This window comes from Peromyscus maniculatus, chromosome 7 (genome assembly GCF_049852395.1).
Source record: "Peromyscus maniculatus bairdii isolate BWxNUB_F1_BW_parent chromosome 7, HU_Pman_BW_mat_3.1, whole genome shotgun sequence".
Classification (NCBI taxonomy): Eukaryota; Metazoa; Chordata; class Mammalia; order Rodentia; family Cricetidae; genus Peromyscus; species Peromyscus maniculatus.
The window spans coordinates 46,955,856-46,972,154 of NC_134858.1; positions in this window are offsets into that span (position 1 = coordinate 46,955,856).

A 16,299-nucleotide genomic window follows, 5' to 3' on the forward strand; every position below is an offset into this window, starting at 1 on the left:
GCCTTAATGCTTTTCTGTGCTTCCCTCTCTTCCATCGTCCTAACATCAGTTTCTCACTGTTTTCTGGCACAGACTCTCCATTGAGGTCGAATGGTTCTCCTCCAGCCCCTCTACACATGCCCTGCTCCTTCATTCAGCCACTGAAAAAGCCATTTATTGAAGATTTGCTTTGTGTGCCAGGCTGGAAGGTAGGGCCTGGAGAAAAATAGCGTGAAGCTTTTGTCTTTCTGGAGCTTGGAGTCCTGGGTGTGAGGATGGGGAGACAGGCCCATAATCAGATAATCACAGTATTGCACAGTGTACCCAGGGGGCCCTAAGAAGGAAATCACTGTGTGTGTGTGTTTGGGGACGGGATGTGTATTGATGGAGAGGTCAAGGACAGCTTCTCAGAGGCCAGCTGAGCTGCTCATTGGACATTTGCCAAATGAGCAAGTGGGGAGAAGGTATTTTGGGCAGAGGGAACATTCTGTACAAAGGAATGTTGTATCAGCTCATATTGCTAGTCTGTGGCTGTTAAACTCTGATTCAGCCTCCTTTCAGACTAACAACATAGTTCCTTAAGTCTAAGAGGAAATTCAGAGATGATCCAGTCTGTTCCCCTCACTTCACAGATGTGAAACCTGAGCCTTAATGTACTGAGCTGCGGATCAGGCTTTGACCCGTGGCCAACACCCCACTAAGAGTGTTCACGCATTCAACATATTGAGCACCAACCAGGGGAAAGGTACCATGAAGTATGCACAAGTGAATTGAATCTGGGTTGGATTTTCTCCTGCAGGAATTTGTGTATTTATGGTTATAGCCAGAGATTAAGAGCTTCCTGTCAGAGGATCCAAGTAGAAAGCCTAGCCTCGACACTCTGCCTGATGGCCTTGGAAGGGGTTACCCTTGCTCACTGAACCTAAATTTCAAGTTATGTGAATCAGCATACTAATCAGGCTTTCTTCATGGGTTTGTTATAAGGACTAGGCATGATAATATTTGCAAGGCACAGGCACTCAATAAATCTTCGGGTTCAGTAATAAAGCTTTAATACAGTACAGGGAAGTTAAGTGATGGCACAGAGTCCACAGTCAAATTAAAACGAGTTGTATGACTCATTAATTAACAGTTCAATTCCAAGGTCTTTACCTGATCAAAAATTAGCATATAATTCCTTGAGAATCCTAGTTCTTCAATCCCTGTGTCAGGCCAAATTTAAATGGAGATTTTTCTTCCCCTAAGGTCCAGTAACCTCCCACACTATAATGAAGCCTAATTACTCTATGAGTGTCACACTTTTTCAAAATTGGTAGGTCTGAACTGTATCCTAGAAATCGACTGTTCTAGAAAGAGACTTTCCTGATGATATGGATTATACTCTAAGCCATTTGTATTGTGATTTGTGCCGCTAGGATCTGTGGGAAATTGTGAGCCCCCACTACTGGTGTTGGAAACACTGTGAGGAACAAAATGGATGGCACTCTACTGAGAGGAGCAAAAATGAACAAAAAAGAGGCGAGATGATTTTAGCTAAGTAATTTCAGGTGAGCTAGAACTTTGGTACGATGAAAAGCCTCCACAGGTGGGGTGGACTGTTCTCTAGGTAGCAGATGTTTCACAGCTTCAGGGGTTGCAGAAGATGTGAGGACCCAGGATCTTCACTCTGCAGAAGACATTTGGCATGGCTGTGAAGCAGACTGGGCAGAGTGCTTCTATAATATTAGTTATCCATCTAAACGTGTGTCTATCGGCCACCTACTATATATTCAGTCCCAAGTCGAAGTGCGAGCTATACCATCGTCAATAAAACCAATAGTGTGCCTGTCTTAGATGTAACTGTGTTCTAGAGGACTAGCTGTCAAACTTTCCCTGGGGTAACCATCAATATTTGAAATCAGGCACGGAATGAGTCTTTTCCTTATGTATAGCAATATGTGCTTCCAGATCAGGACAGGATGAAGCTTCATTCGTCCTGAATGAAGTTCATACTACTCCTTATGAAAATTAGGTAAGAAAAGTAGTTCTGAGTGCAATATGTGGAATAAATAAGAACTGTGAATGCCAGACTAAGATCACCCCCAGCCACAGCGGTAATGCTCGAATCATCAAAACCCTTCAAGATAGAGTTACAGGCCATGACTTAGACATTTGTCTGGTTTTTATTTTACGTGCTCTGCAGTTCTAGCCCCCAACCTTTGACTCTGTGACCAGTTCTGGTTTGAGTTTGGGTTTGAACAGCTGCCGACCCCATCAGCCCATCCGTGCATTTGAGTAATAACTCATGGGAGGCTTTTAAGAGTTTGCACGTCCTTCATAGACTCGAAGCAGAGAGAAATGAGATTCCTTAGCAACAACATGTCACTCTAAATCATTACTGCTGTTTCATGAACAAAACGAGGATCAAAATAGAAAATATGCAAAGAATGGGAGCGGCTTAAGGACAGGATTGGCCACTGGGGATTTCAATCACTTTGGTTTGCTTATTTTTCCTAGGTAAATTGTTGGCGTCCAAAGCCAGGGTTGCTTGTTATTTGTAACTTCTTCTTTCACTTGAAAAAAAAAAAAGAAAGAAAGAAAGGCTCCTTTTCTATGTTCCTTGCATCGAGAATCAGGGCTGATGGAAACTGTCAGCTTGCGTTTAAAGTAAGGGAAACGGCCGAACTCTGCCATTGAAAACCTTCGCTGATTTGATTAAGGTTTTGCTTATTATGGGTAAATATTGCTGCAGCCAAAAAGTAGCGAGTAAACACTCAAAGGGCTGAGCTGAAGACTGACCTCATTGTGGGGTTTTCTAATCAGCAGTTTTGGTTGAAAAAAAAAAATGAAAATGGACCCCAAATGAGCCCTCGTGTGCCATGAACGCTCTAAGGGCTGAGTGTGTGCCACATATGCTGGGTGGAGTAAATAGAGTCTGCGGCAGGGACAACTTTCCAACATAAACAGCAAAGGAAACCTCTTGGAAATGACTTGATAAACTGTTAAATAACAACAGCTTCTCAGTTGGCTCAAGGCTGTGAGTGTTCTCAGATTGGAGCAACATTCCCTGCTGAGTACCTGGATGCGGGTGCTTTAGCGCCTGTGTTTCTTTAGGAAAGATGGGGGAGGGAGAGTCCAGTGCCATATGCAAAAAGGAAAGACACTCTTGTGTGCACATGTATCTAAGAACTATAAACATCAAGTCTCTGATTTAATTTTGCTCATTTGTTTATTGTGTATTTGGGGAGTTTACATGCTCATGCAGGTGCATGTAGAGGCCAGGGTCAACCTTAAGCTTACATTCTTCAGAACCCTCCATTTTATTTTTTGAGCCAGGGTCTCTCACTGAGACCTGGAGCTCACTCATCAGGCTAGGCTGGCCCTGGGGATCTGTTTGTTTCCACCTCCTTAGTGTTGGGGACAGCATGTGCCACCATGCCCCATTCTTACAGAAGTTCTGGGGATCGAACTCAAGACTGCATGTTAGAACAGCAAGTCCTTTACCCACTGAGCCATCTCCTCAGACCCTCACATCTCTGCAGATTTTGAATGTCATGGAGTTTCCCTCTTTTGCCAGTGTGATCAGTTACAGCTGTGTCTTTAAGCATGTCCTTCCATTTCGTTGTAGAGACCCCCAGTAGGTTCTCCTCTAAAAAGCATGGTATTATTTCTGCTAACAGTTTCTTCATAGGTGGTCCTTAGGTGGCTTTACTGTTATCTGATGGATCTCCCCAGAGGTTTCTTTTGTGGGGGGATGCTCTCCATCCCCTGCAGGACATCCTGTTAGAAAATAGCAGGGCACTGTGGCCCTAGAAAGAGCTCTGTTTGACCTGGCAGTCCCAGGTTCCTTGCTGGCTACATTACTTTGCCATTTTACAAGGGGTTTGTGTTTCCAAAAACACTCATTAAGTGTTTTTAGCTAGAGAAGGAAGGTGGATATTGTTTAACTTGTTCATCATCTTTATACCACAGAGAATGAAACAAATATTCTTTGTACACCATGTATGTAACCTTGTTTAATCGTATGGTAGCGACATACAGTACATTTTACCTATAGTGACCATATGTTAAAGACAAAACAACAAAAACACCCTCCCTACCTGACATTTAAAGAATTTACTTACTGTCCAGCTGATTTTCCACGGTGTAATGCAATAGTTTTGAAAACTAAAATTTGGATGGGTGATAGATGGCTCGGGGGTAGAGGTACTTGCCAAGCAAGCCTGATGATCTGAGCTCAACCCTGGAAGCCATTCAAGGGTCGAAGGAGAGAGCCTAGATCCCAATGTTGTTCTCTGCCCTCCACATATGTGCTGTGCCACCTGTGCCCCTCTCCTGCCCATATACAAATGCATATAAAATAGCAATTTAAAAATCTTAAAGTATATTTACTAAGGTAGGACAGTGGTGATTCATTCTTGTGATCTCAGTACTTGGAAGGCTGAGGCAGAGGATTACTCTGAGTTGGGTAAGGCTAGCCTGCACTCAGGGTGAGAATGAGACCTAGTCTTAAAATTTAATGTTTTCAGCCAAGATATAACAATAGGATTTTATTCCTCCATCTGTCTAAAATAATGAAAAACTGGACAAAATACATGAGACTGAAATTTGTAATAATTGGATATCAGATAACTAAGGAAAATGTCCTATGGTAGACAAGAAGCCACCCAAAATTTAACTAAAATTAAGTTACAAGACAGCTTCAAAGAACCTAAAGGACAGATGTTTAAGTCACCAGAGTGTGAAAGGCAGGAAACAATTGGAAAGATAATGACTTTTTTTTAATTTCATGAACATTATGAAGTTATATTTTCATAATTCCTAACGAATTTCAAGTACAAAAGAATGAAGCAAAAACTGCTCATCACAGGACAGTCAGTTGCTTAACACCAGTAGTCAGACAGTCTGTTTAAAGTATATAGAGAATCAAAGATATTACATAGAGATGGGAAGATAAATGCAGGGAGCTGACGTCTAATTAGAAGAAAAATTAGTGAAACACAATTAAAAATGTCGAAACAAATCAAAACTCTCCAGAATTTTCTATCTACCCAAAACCATTTTAAGAACAAAGAAAAAATAAATCATCGTAGGGAACAAATTTACCATGAGTAAATCTAAACTACAAAAAAAAAAAGAAATACAGAATATTCCTCCATGAAAAAGTAGTCTCGAAGACTATTAAAAAATAGATTCATAGAAATGGCAACTGGGGTAAGTGGAAAATGTTTTCTCAGACTGTCAATCTCATGTAGAAATAATTGGCCACTTAAAGTTTTTTAAAAGTCTCATGATGGTTATAACATCTAATACATAACAAAACTTGCACACAAATCTGAAGAGAATGAGAATACAGACACAAGGACCCTACACTACAGTCTTTGTCATGTATGGGTAGGTACTGATCACTTAAAAGTGTATTTTATGGGGAAGAGGACTTAGTTAGCATGTGCTTGCCTTACAAGTGTGAGGACCACTGCTATGTGACCCAGGACCATGTAATAAAGCCAGATATGGTGAGGCTCTGGGAATACAGAGACCAGAATCTCTGGGATGCCCTGGCCATTCAGTGTATCCTCATTGGTGAGCTTCAGGCAAGTGAGAGATCATGTTTTAAAGAAGGTAGACATCATTCCTAAAGAGGACATCCATGATTGTCCTCTAACCCCTGAACACATATGCATGCATGCATGTGTATACTCTCCCACACACTCATGAACACACACACACACACACACATACACACACACACACAAACACACACACATGAAAAGATGTAACTACAGACCCTAAAAAACTACAGTAAATAATAAAGAAGATAAATGAAATAATTAAAAGTGCTGGCCTCTTTAAGAGGAAGAAAAGAAAAAATATTGAACAGACTAACCACAACAAAATCCCAAGCACCAAGATAGTAGTTTCAACTCAAATATATGTTTTCAATAAATACATAAACATAAATGGTCTATGTACAGAGCATGGTTATTACTAGGTAGAATAAAAACATCAAGAAGTATATTTTCTCTTTAGAAACACTCAAAACATACAGATACAAACAGCCTCCAAGGAAAAGAATGGGAAATGTCTAAAGTCATCACCATCGAAGATTTCAAGTCTCATTGTAAATCCGCCATAACTAAGATGGGGTAGTAATGGGAGAATGGCAGACTCACAGATCACAGGCCAGCATGGAGAGGTCCCAAATAAATCTATGCATACATAATCCACTGACTTTGGGGGGAATGAAGACGTGTTAGTAGAGAAAGGAAAATCATATATATATATTTTTAAAAAAACAGTGGAAAATTGAATGCTCATTAAACAGCTCACTGTGCATTGGTTTCAATCTTAAGTATCCCCCCCAAGAATATGTACTAAGGAGGGGACCCCCAACCTCTTGTATTATTGAGAGATGGTTGGACTTTTATGAGGTGGACCCTTGTGGAGGGACTCAGGTCATCAGAGGTATTCTTTTGAAGGCACCCTGCTCTGACTGATTCCCTCCCCGACTTGGCTCCCAGTCTTAACTGATGAGCAGCTTGGCTCTGCCTTACACTCTCATCAAGAATGTCTGCCTGACATGGGACAGAAGGCAACAGAGCTATCCCACAGGTGTGGCCAGGTGTGGTGGCACACACCTTTAATCCCAAACACTTGGGGGGCAGAGGCAGGCAGATCCCTGTGAGTTTGAGGCCAGCCTGGTCTATAAAGTTCCAGGATAGCCAAGCTATGTAGAGAGACCCTGCCTCAATACCCCTCCCCGCAAATCTAATATGGTTCATATATATACACATATATGTGTATGTGTGTGTGTATGAAGATAAAACCAAGTCTGTAACATTTTCAGAAAAAAATAAAGGAAAACAGGAATAAATTGGTCTGACTTTCAGGGAAGTGAATCTTCCTTTCCTTTCTGAGATAGGGTATCCTCTAGTTCATCCTGGCCCAGAACTCACTATAACCCAAATTTGCTTAAACTTGTGATCCCCATGCCTCTATCTCCCAAGTGTTAGGATTATAGGCATGTGCCGTTTTGCCTGGCTACAATCAAAGACTTCTTAGACACCTAAAACAAGATCTTTAAAAGGACAAACTCCCGAGTTAGGCTTTAAGTAGAAGTACCTTCTCTTTCCTAACATTAAGCGAATGAGAACAACAGAGAAAATATTTGTAGCTCCCATGTTTAAAACCAACTTGTACCCACACAGTATAAAGAAACTCTAGGCAACCTAGCAACAAAGATTCAAAGGAGACACTTTGTCAAAGATCTTGAAGGGCGTTGAATTCATCAGTATTGATACACTTAGGAAAATGCAAATTAAAACCATCATAAGGAACCATTGCTCACTCATTAGAATGTTTGCAACTGCAAAGACCTGGCATATCAACTTTGGGAAATCCCCTGGAGAATGGTACTTTCCTGCACTGATGCAGGTGAAAAATGGCATAAGCATTTGGGCAAACATCTTCTGGTGTTCAAAAAATGTTAATTGTATATGTGTACAATTATTTATTGAAAATACTACAAAGGACAGAGGACTGTGCGGCAACTGTACCTGCAACTGTGGATATTTTTAAGTATTAAACATAAATTTACCATTTATCCAGTCATTCTATTCCACATTATCTAAAAATAATTGCCATTTGCCAGTATTGTGACATGGTTCCAACCTTAAATGTCCCCCCAAGGATGTGCCCTGAAACTGTGGTCAACCAACCTTGTATGTCTTTGAGAGATGGTGGAACCTAGATTTGCATACAAATGTTCAGAGTGGTTTTGTTTGTGATAACCAAACCCTGGAAACAGCCATTCTCCATTATTGACCCAAAACATCTAGAAACAATTCTAATATCTGTCAGTAAGTAAACAGACAAACAAGTTGTGGTGTGTTAGTACAATGAAATACTATTTAGCAGCGAAGAAAGAATAATGTATCACTCAGCATAAATTAATCTCAGAGTAACTATGTTGAATAAAAGAAGCTGTGTGAAATGAGGGCATTACTCATGAATACTCACATATTAAGTTCCAGAAAATTCAACTAATAGGGAGTGACAAAAAGTAGATACGTGGTTGTCCAGGATGTGGGAAGGGATTGCTGTCTCATAACAGGTTAAGAAGGAGAGGAATTCAGGGATTGTTCAATGTATTCACTATCTTGATTCTGTTGGTGTTTTTATGGCTTTTGTACATATGTTAAAACACATCAAGTTTTATAGTTTAAATATGTATAGTTTATTATAGATAAGTCATACTTTGGTAAAACTGTCTTTAAAATAAATCAGAACATGCTAATGCCTCTGCTTACAGCTTTGAATAAATTCATTTCACACTTAGAACAATGTGCCAATTTTCTGCTGTGACCTGGTGGGAGTCCTGCATGGTGATGGCTTCTTAGTACACTTAGTCCATCACTAAATGGACTCAAGTGACCCATGCTGCTTGCCTGGGTTCTGTGGACACACCGAACTGTCTTCCACTCGGTTGCCTCCTGGTACTCAGTACATCATCTGGTCAATGTCCTTTCACCAGAGAAGCCTTTGATGGCTGCAGTGTTTAAGCAGACATCCCTCTGATTACTGTGGGGCCTTATTTAGTTCTGACAGTTGCACTTTAAAATCACACACAAGTGGTAGGCTTGAGTCTGACCTGTCTCTCCCACTAGCCTGTGGGCAGATCTTGGCATCCTGCATTATTCAAGTCAATGGTGTGTTCCTGTCCCTCCAGCTCATACTCAGAAGGATACCAAACTATGGCCTTTTCCATTCATCTCCTCGCTTTCCATATTGTCTACCTTCATGAGTGGCAATATATCCAGTCTCAAACACTAAGTAATAATCAACAACTTTGCAAGACTTTGATTCACAAGAGCTGGGATTTGGGGCAGAAAACAAAAGATGCTATCCTCTTTAAGTTGACCACAGAAATTGAATGTGATAACAGATACAGACTTGAGGTTTTGAAAATTGCATAGACCGGTCTATAATCTCATCACCTTATAGATGGAGAATACTAATTTTTTTTCCCACCTGCTAAGTTCCTTTGGGCCCCTTTACAGTGAAGACTCCCTTTGCCCACTGCATCTGAGAGCAACTACTTCCTCGCATTTCCCTCCAAAGACATCACCTTGTTTATCTGTTCCTGGACTTTTCATTTATGGAAGTTGACTTTTATGTCTGGCTAATTCCATTCAACATAATGCCTTTGGGCTTTGCCCATGGTCGTACACCTGTGAATATTTTGTCTTTAAATCCCTGACCAGTATTCCATTGTATGCCCATGCCTTGGCTTATCCATCCATTTTTCTGCTTATAGAAACGAGCTTTCCAGGTTTCCAGTACTGTTAATAAAGGTATGGTGAATATCACCACACAGGACATCTGTAGGCATGTGTTTTCATGTCCCTGTGTTTTCTATCACAGATAAAATGCTTTCCTAAGTAGTTGTACCAGACAGAGCATATTCTCACCAGCAGTATTTGAGAGAGAGAGCTCCAGACATCCTACATCCTTGCATCTCTGAGATATACATCTTGTAGGCTTTAGTGGCTCTCATGAACTTGATGTGGCAACTCTTTGAGATTTGGATTTCCACTTCCCTGATGATTGTTGATGCTCAGAGTCTCTGTGTGCTTACTGGCTACTTGGAAGTGTTGGCTCAAGTGGTTTACCCATTTGATATTGGATGGTCAATATTCCTGTTATGGGCTTGAAGGTTTTGAATATGTTCTACACAAGCCCTCAGCCAGGTCTGTGGACCAAGATTATATTCTTTCCCTCTGGGTTTTGTGTATTTGTTTTCTCAATAGTTTCTTTGTCTGTTTTATTTTGTTATCTTGTTTATTTTTGAGAAAGGGTTTTAAGTATTTCAGGCTGGCTGGAATTCTCTATGTAGCCAAGAATAACTTTGAACTCCTGATCTTCTGGTTTCCACCTCTCAGGTCCTTCACTTATAAGGATTGTCCATCAGAGCAAATCCAACTGTGTCTTTTGAGAGGTTTTTAATGTTAACAATGTTCAGGTTATCAATTTACAAAAAAGTTTTTGAGAATGAAAAGAGTGAGTCCTAAAGAGATTTTCATATGAATTCTATTCTATAAGCAATATGTTTGAGTTTGATTAATTAAATTTGTTATTAAACAATTTTATACATGTACATAATGCATACTGACCACTCTCACTCTTTACCATCTCCATTTTCCCTACTGCCCATGTCTGCCGCTCCCCTGCCCTACCAATCTCTTTCTCATGTTCATATCTATCCATTTTCTTTTCTGTGACCCTGCAATGGGCTCCTAGACTTTTGAAAGCCCCCAGATCTTAGTACAACTGACTCCATGATGGAAGTACCATTCAGGCCATAAAACTCAGCACATAGATATCATCACCTGCTAAATGAAAACAAAGACCAAATATATCAAAATCTATAGTTCTAGAAAAGTCTCTAAATGTACTAACCTTTTTTGGCTTCTGTAGTTTCAGTTTTGGCTAACTTCTATAGTTTTACTTCTGGCTAACTGTTCTTGTTAACTAAAATATGCTCACCCCCAATATCATTTTTGCACTTAGAAGCTCACCTGAGAAAGGCTCAGGGTACACTGGGATTCTGAACACCCTGTGAGTTGCTGCCCAGCTAATACTTCCTATCAGCTTAACATTTAAGTGGTCTTTTTTTTTGTGGATACCCCACAGCAACCCACTGAGTTTTAATGACAGTTCGAGCTTTCCCTTGGAGCCTGGTGGCTTTGGCTATGGGTACATAACTAAAGACAATGACTCCTTTCCTCCCAGAATCTGTTGATAGCCCAATAGCTAACCAGCAAGGGGTAGGGTCCTGTGAGCCCCTCCCCTGTCCATGACTAGTTGTTGACTAGTTGTTGCTCAATGCAGGTAACCACTGTTGTGATCACATGACTGTGTTGAGTCTAGAAGATGGCATCTTACAGCCCTTCATTCTATCTTCCAGCTCTCACACACTTACCAACTCTTCTGCAATATTTCCTGAGCCTAAAAGAGGGTAAAGGTGTAAGCATAAATGTCTTAACTGGAGCTGAGTCCAATCAGAAAGGCAAATCCTAAAGTGACTTGGATTGGCACCATGTTCCACACACCCTGGGAGAGCTGACTTTCCTTAGTGTGAACAAGGACTGCTCAGTGATGAAGTCTTCACTGGGATGAAGAGAAAGAGTCTGGAAATTGATAGCAAAGAATCAAAGAAAGAAAAGAGATTAAGTCCCAACCGCGGGCTGAGCCACCAAGGCTTGGACCAGCATTTTTGAGTCTGGAGCAGAGGCTCCCATGTCCCTGGGAAAACCCAGGAAGACAAAGCTTAGAAAGGGCCCATAGCAGGAAGAAGGGTAAGTGAGGGACACAGATGGGCAGGCCTTCAGGAAGAACTGTAGCTCCAAAGATGGATGAAGAAAACAGACAAGAGTTCTCAGGGCCTCGGGACTGGAAGTGTAGTTCAGCTGGATGAGTACTCACTTGTCTTATGTGGGGTCTTGAGTTTGATTCCCAATACTATGTATACACACACATACACACACACACACACACACACACACACACACACTGAAGGAAAACAAGACTTCTCAGATCTAGTCTGAGAGAAGAAACAGAATGTGAGCTGACTCAACACAGCCTGGATTTGGAGCAAAGATGACTGACAGTCATTGTGCCTGGAGTCCAAAGGTCACTGTGACCATGGAAACCCAAAGAGTAAGCCAGTAACTTGAGAATGAGAGTAAGAAGCAGCCAGGCTCAATACAGTTGGGACCAGAACACACTATTGGAATAGAACTCCATTTTCCCCAGAGCTCCTGGGACTTTAAGACCCCACATGGAAAGGTGAAGAGATGAGCATTCCCCCCCCCATGCTTCTTCACCCCCAGAGCCCTTGGGGTTTGTTTATTTTTATTTTTTAAGGATTGTATTATTTTTTTCATTATGTATGTGTGTGTTGCTTGCAGAGGCCAGACGCTCCCCCTGGAGCTGGCGTTTCAGGTGGTTCTGGGAACTGAACTCTGGGCTTTTGCATGAACAGTAGGCACTTTTCCCTGTTGAAGTCGCTCAATAGCTCTCAGCCCCTGGGATTTATGACAGAGAAATAACAACCGGTGTGACCTAAGCTCTTTAAAACCAGGACCATCCTGTTATTGTCCTCAGTTTATGTTCAGGTGACAAGGCCAGGCTCAGAGTAGAAAACCAAAGCCAGGTGAACTTTGGGTTAGATGAGAGAAAAGGACAGTAGGAAGAGTGAGGTTTGCGTGACCTCAAATCCCGCGGTTTTCTGCTTCCTTGTGCCTCGCTTCTACGCTTAGAACACTCAAGGGCATGTCGGCCCTGTGCTTGGAACACAGAGCAGCAGGAACAGACATTCTCCATTCCCCTTTTGTTTACTGATTGGTAAGCAATTATTTTCTTAAATCTGTTTATATAAATAGGAGGCTCTTTTATTTACTAAATCTATCCCTGGATGCCACATCATCTAAAAGGTGATTACTTCGGTATGATTCAATATTCGAAGCTTTTTTCTTTACTCCTTTTCTTCTGGCTACTGCATCATCTCTGGGAGCTGAAGGTTTCTCTCTCTCTCTCTCTCCTTTTTGCACTTAAAGCAAAGAACAACACTCATTTGGTTCGTTTATTTGCTGCCGCTACCGTTGCTGTTTCTTTCATATTCTGTGCCTGACATTCCCAGGTCTCCATTTATAAGGACAGCAAATAGCTGTCTGCTAAAAAACTGAAGGACACTGTGGGGTGGAGAAGCGCCAGGTGTCTCAGTCTGGAAGGGCAGGAAAAGGAGGCTGGGGACCTCTGTGGTACTGTAGAGGAGAGAGCTGAGGGCTACTGGGGAGAACTGGCTTTTGAAGCAGACTCTTGTCACACCCAGGCCCTCCTTTTTCCAGGCTGTCACCATGAAGCTTCTGTTGACTTGCCCCCAGGAGGTACATTAGGTGGCACAAGCTTCGTACAGAACCTGGCCCACGTTAAGCCCACAGTTCCCTTAGCTTTCATCTGACATGATGAAACTGGACAAAAGCAGAGGCTTAACGTTCCTTTTCTCATAGAGAGCTCTATCTGAGTCTGCCCGAGGTGCATTTGGTAAGCGTTTCCTTGTGCCAGGTGCCAGGCCTTCAGGAATCAAAGGCCCAGACCCAGGCACCTCTTTAAACACACATGAGAAGGACCAGATGGGAAATCACTCCCAGGAACACCACGTCTTTGATGGTGACTTAAATGATGCCTTAGGACTTGGAGGAGGTTGGCCTTCCCTGAGGAATGAGGGAAAAGCCCCCAAACAGAAAATCGCTCAGGTCACACTTGGATTTTTCCTTGCTGTTTGAAATTGAGTAGAGACATGTCCTGTAGGGGCAGCAGGGCCTCAAAGGAGCAAATGAGCCCCAATTTTGCTCCCTAGATCTACTGAGGAGCCGTGGGCTCGCAAAATCTAGGGGAAAGGAGACCTGAATCCAGGCCAGAGCTTAATGGCTGACAGAAGAGCCGCCTAGTAAATCTTCAAGCAAACATAGCTTGAGAGTGGGAATTCAAGGCAGTTGATTCTGATCTTATTCAGAAAACATTCCCAGCTGATCCTCCTAAAACCAAAGGTATTTAAATATAATTCACTCAAACCGAGGCAGCTGTCCCAGAAGTCAGGGAAAGCCTATTTGTTTCTTGTTGGTTTAGTTATTCTTCTGCTAAAGAAATCATCTGGAGGGGGTGCAGACACAGCACCCAGACCCAGTGCTGGGTGGGGGGTGGGGGTGGGGTCACACAGGGCAGCTGCAACAACAGAGCCAGGATGACATTGCAGAACAGAGGCCGCTTTGAACTCACTAGTAAGACAAAGGATTGGTAGCTGGAGAGGAGGCAACTTCTTTCCAGGGTGGGACATGACAGGGAGAGATATAACCCTGAGTGGTGTCATGCCATTTGAAAGAGGCGTTAGAAAGAACCCTGCAAGCTGTGATGACTCAGGCAACGGAAGTGACCTTTAAGAATGATGACATGAACATCCCAATTATAGTCTCTTCTTTGACTACTGCTAAATGCCCATCAGATCCCAGGAACCAACCAAGAGAAGCTGATCCCACAGCAGGTGGATTAAAGAGCCTAAGAGGGGGGGGGCCTAAGGGGACAGGTGGGGGGGGGACGACCCACCCTTGTGGTTGCTAGAGGAAACAGGAACTATAGCTTCACAGTAACAGTGTCTCCAAAGGAGCTTTCTTATTCCAACTGACAAGCCTGGCATGCGCCCCTTATTAGGATTTTCTTTTGGCATTTATTATACTTCTAGCTGCATTAATTCTAAGACCCATGATACAGATTGCTGGAGGTTCTCGTCTTTTCTAGAATTTCTTCCAGCTGACTTCAAAAGACTTTTGTGAAAACTGAGAAGATGGCTGAGTTGGCAAAGTGCCTGCTGTACAAGCACGAGGGCCCTGAGTTAGGATCACCAGCACCCAAGGACAGAGCCAGGCGTGGCACCGCATGCCTATCATCTCAGCACTGGGGAGGTAGAGACAGGCTCAGTGGAGAGCAGTGAGCAGAGAGGACAGCTCCTCCAAGACGTCTGTGTAGGAAGCATGTGCTTGAGTCTGTGTACACGTAGGTGCACTTGCACTTACGTGTGTGGAGGTCAGAGGTTGACGTGGTGGTTCAGGGAAGCTTTCTTAATTTCTCTTGACCTTATTTTTTGAAGCAGGGTGTCTCATTGAACCTGGAGATGCAATCTTTCATGATTCTAAGGAACTCTTAATATAATGATGGAGTACTGTGGTACTCCCATATGGAATTCCTAAGGCACATTTTAACCATGACTTACCCACCAAACCACACTCACCTACCTATTCATTCATTCTACAAATGCTTATTAAAAACTTACCACCCACCAGGTACTTGTGCAGATTCTGAGATAGGGTGGAGAGTTGGAGAAATAATGAACTTGGTCTCAAGAAGCTGACATGGATGTACAATGGATGTAATCTTGGCTGGAGCTGATGTTTCCAAGGGAGATGCCATCAAAACAAAAATAAGAAGACAAATAGAATAGATCTAATTTTATGAAGGAAACAAGAAACTGAAATGAAGATTAAAGGTAGATAGAGTTATGACTGCAATCTAAAGAAGGATCCTTGAGGGCTGGGGAATATCATAAACTGGTGCAGCCATTTTGGAAAGCAAGCAGGTAGTAACATGACCCAAGATTGAATACGTGAGTCCCTGGGAGATGCTGTCTGTCTTCAGAGGCATTTGTGTCAGAGATAGTCTTACTTACAAGAACTTGTTATCTAGTGTGTTCACAGTGGCCATGCTTGTGATAGGAGGTAGCTGGGGCATGACTCAGGTGGACAACTGCCATGGATTACTGTAGAACATGAAGACACAGGGAATGGGACATGAACAGCTTGGTTGGTTCTGAGCTGCCACACTGAGTAGAAATGCACAAAACAGAACGAGGCCCAATGAACTCAATAAATGCGAGAAACATCATGGTGGCCGTAATGAGGATACTTCTGGTGTCGGTGTTGTCTGCGAGGAGACAGGAATGGGAAAGGATTGGGCAAAGGAGAGCAGGCCTGAAGAGTGCTGGCATGGACGTGCTGCACACTGAGGCATGTCAGGTGACTCGAGTCTGTGCTCCCTTAGAACAAAAAACAAAGCCAAACAAAAGGCAAGATGGAGCTAGCCAGGGTGAAGCTGGTGGACCGCTGGAGGCAAGGCAGGCCCTGGAGGTTCTTGGGTGGATTAAAGGCTTCCCTGAAAGATGGCCCGGTCATTGTTTCTTCAGCTTTAATGCGGAAGAGTAAGAGACACAGGACAAAGGTGGAGATACAGGTCGGAGCTTGCTGACAGGGACTTTAGGAGAAGCCCCCCACCTTCCTGCCTTTTTTTTTTTTTTAAAGTGTGATGGGAGGCCACTTACAGAATGTCAAGAGAAGGGACAGGGGGTTTTGTTGCATTCATAACAAATCTTGTTCTGTGGAAGAAAGTGTGGCCAAGAGGGAGCAGAGGGAAAACAGACACAACTGACCAGCTGCCTGTGTAAGCCCAGTGACATTGGTAGCCTGGTCCTGGGGAGCCACATCCTAGGAGGGCAGTGTCTGAACATAGCTTACACAGAGACATATCTACACTCAGTCACCCATCCACAAAAACAACTCCACACGCAAACACAACCCCAAACAAACACGCCCGCACAAGCAAATACCAACGCAAACACTAACATACATCCAAACACACACATTCCCACAGCCACCCAAGTACAAACACCCTCACACAACACGGACATACAACCCAGCAAAAACACATCACCACCAGACAAACACTCACATACAA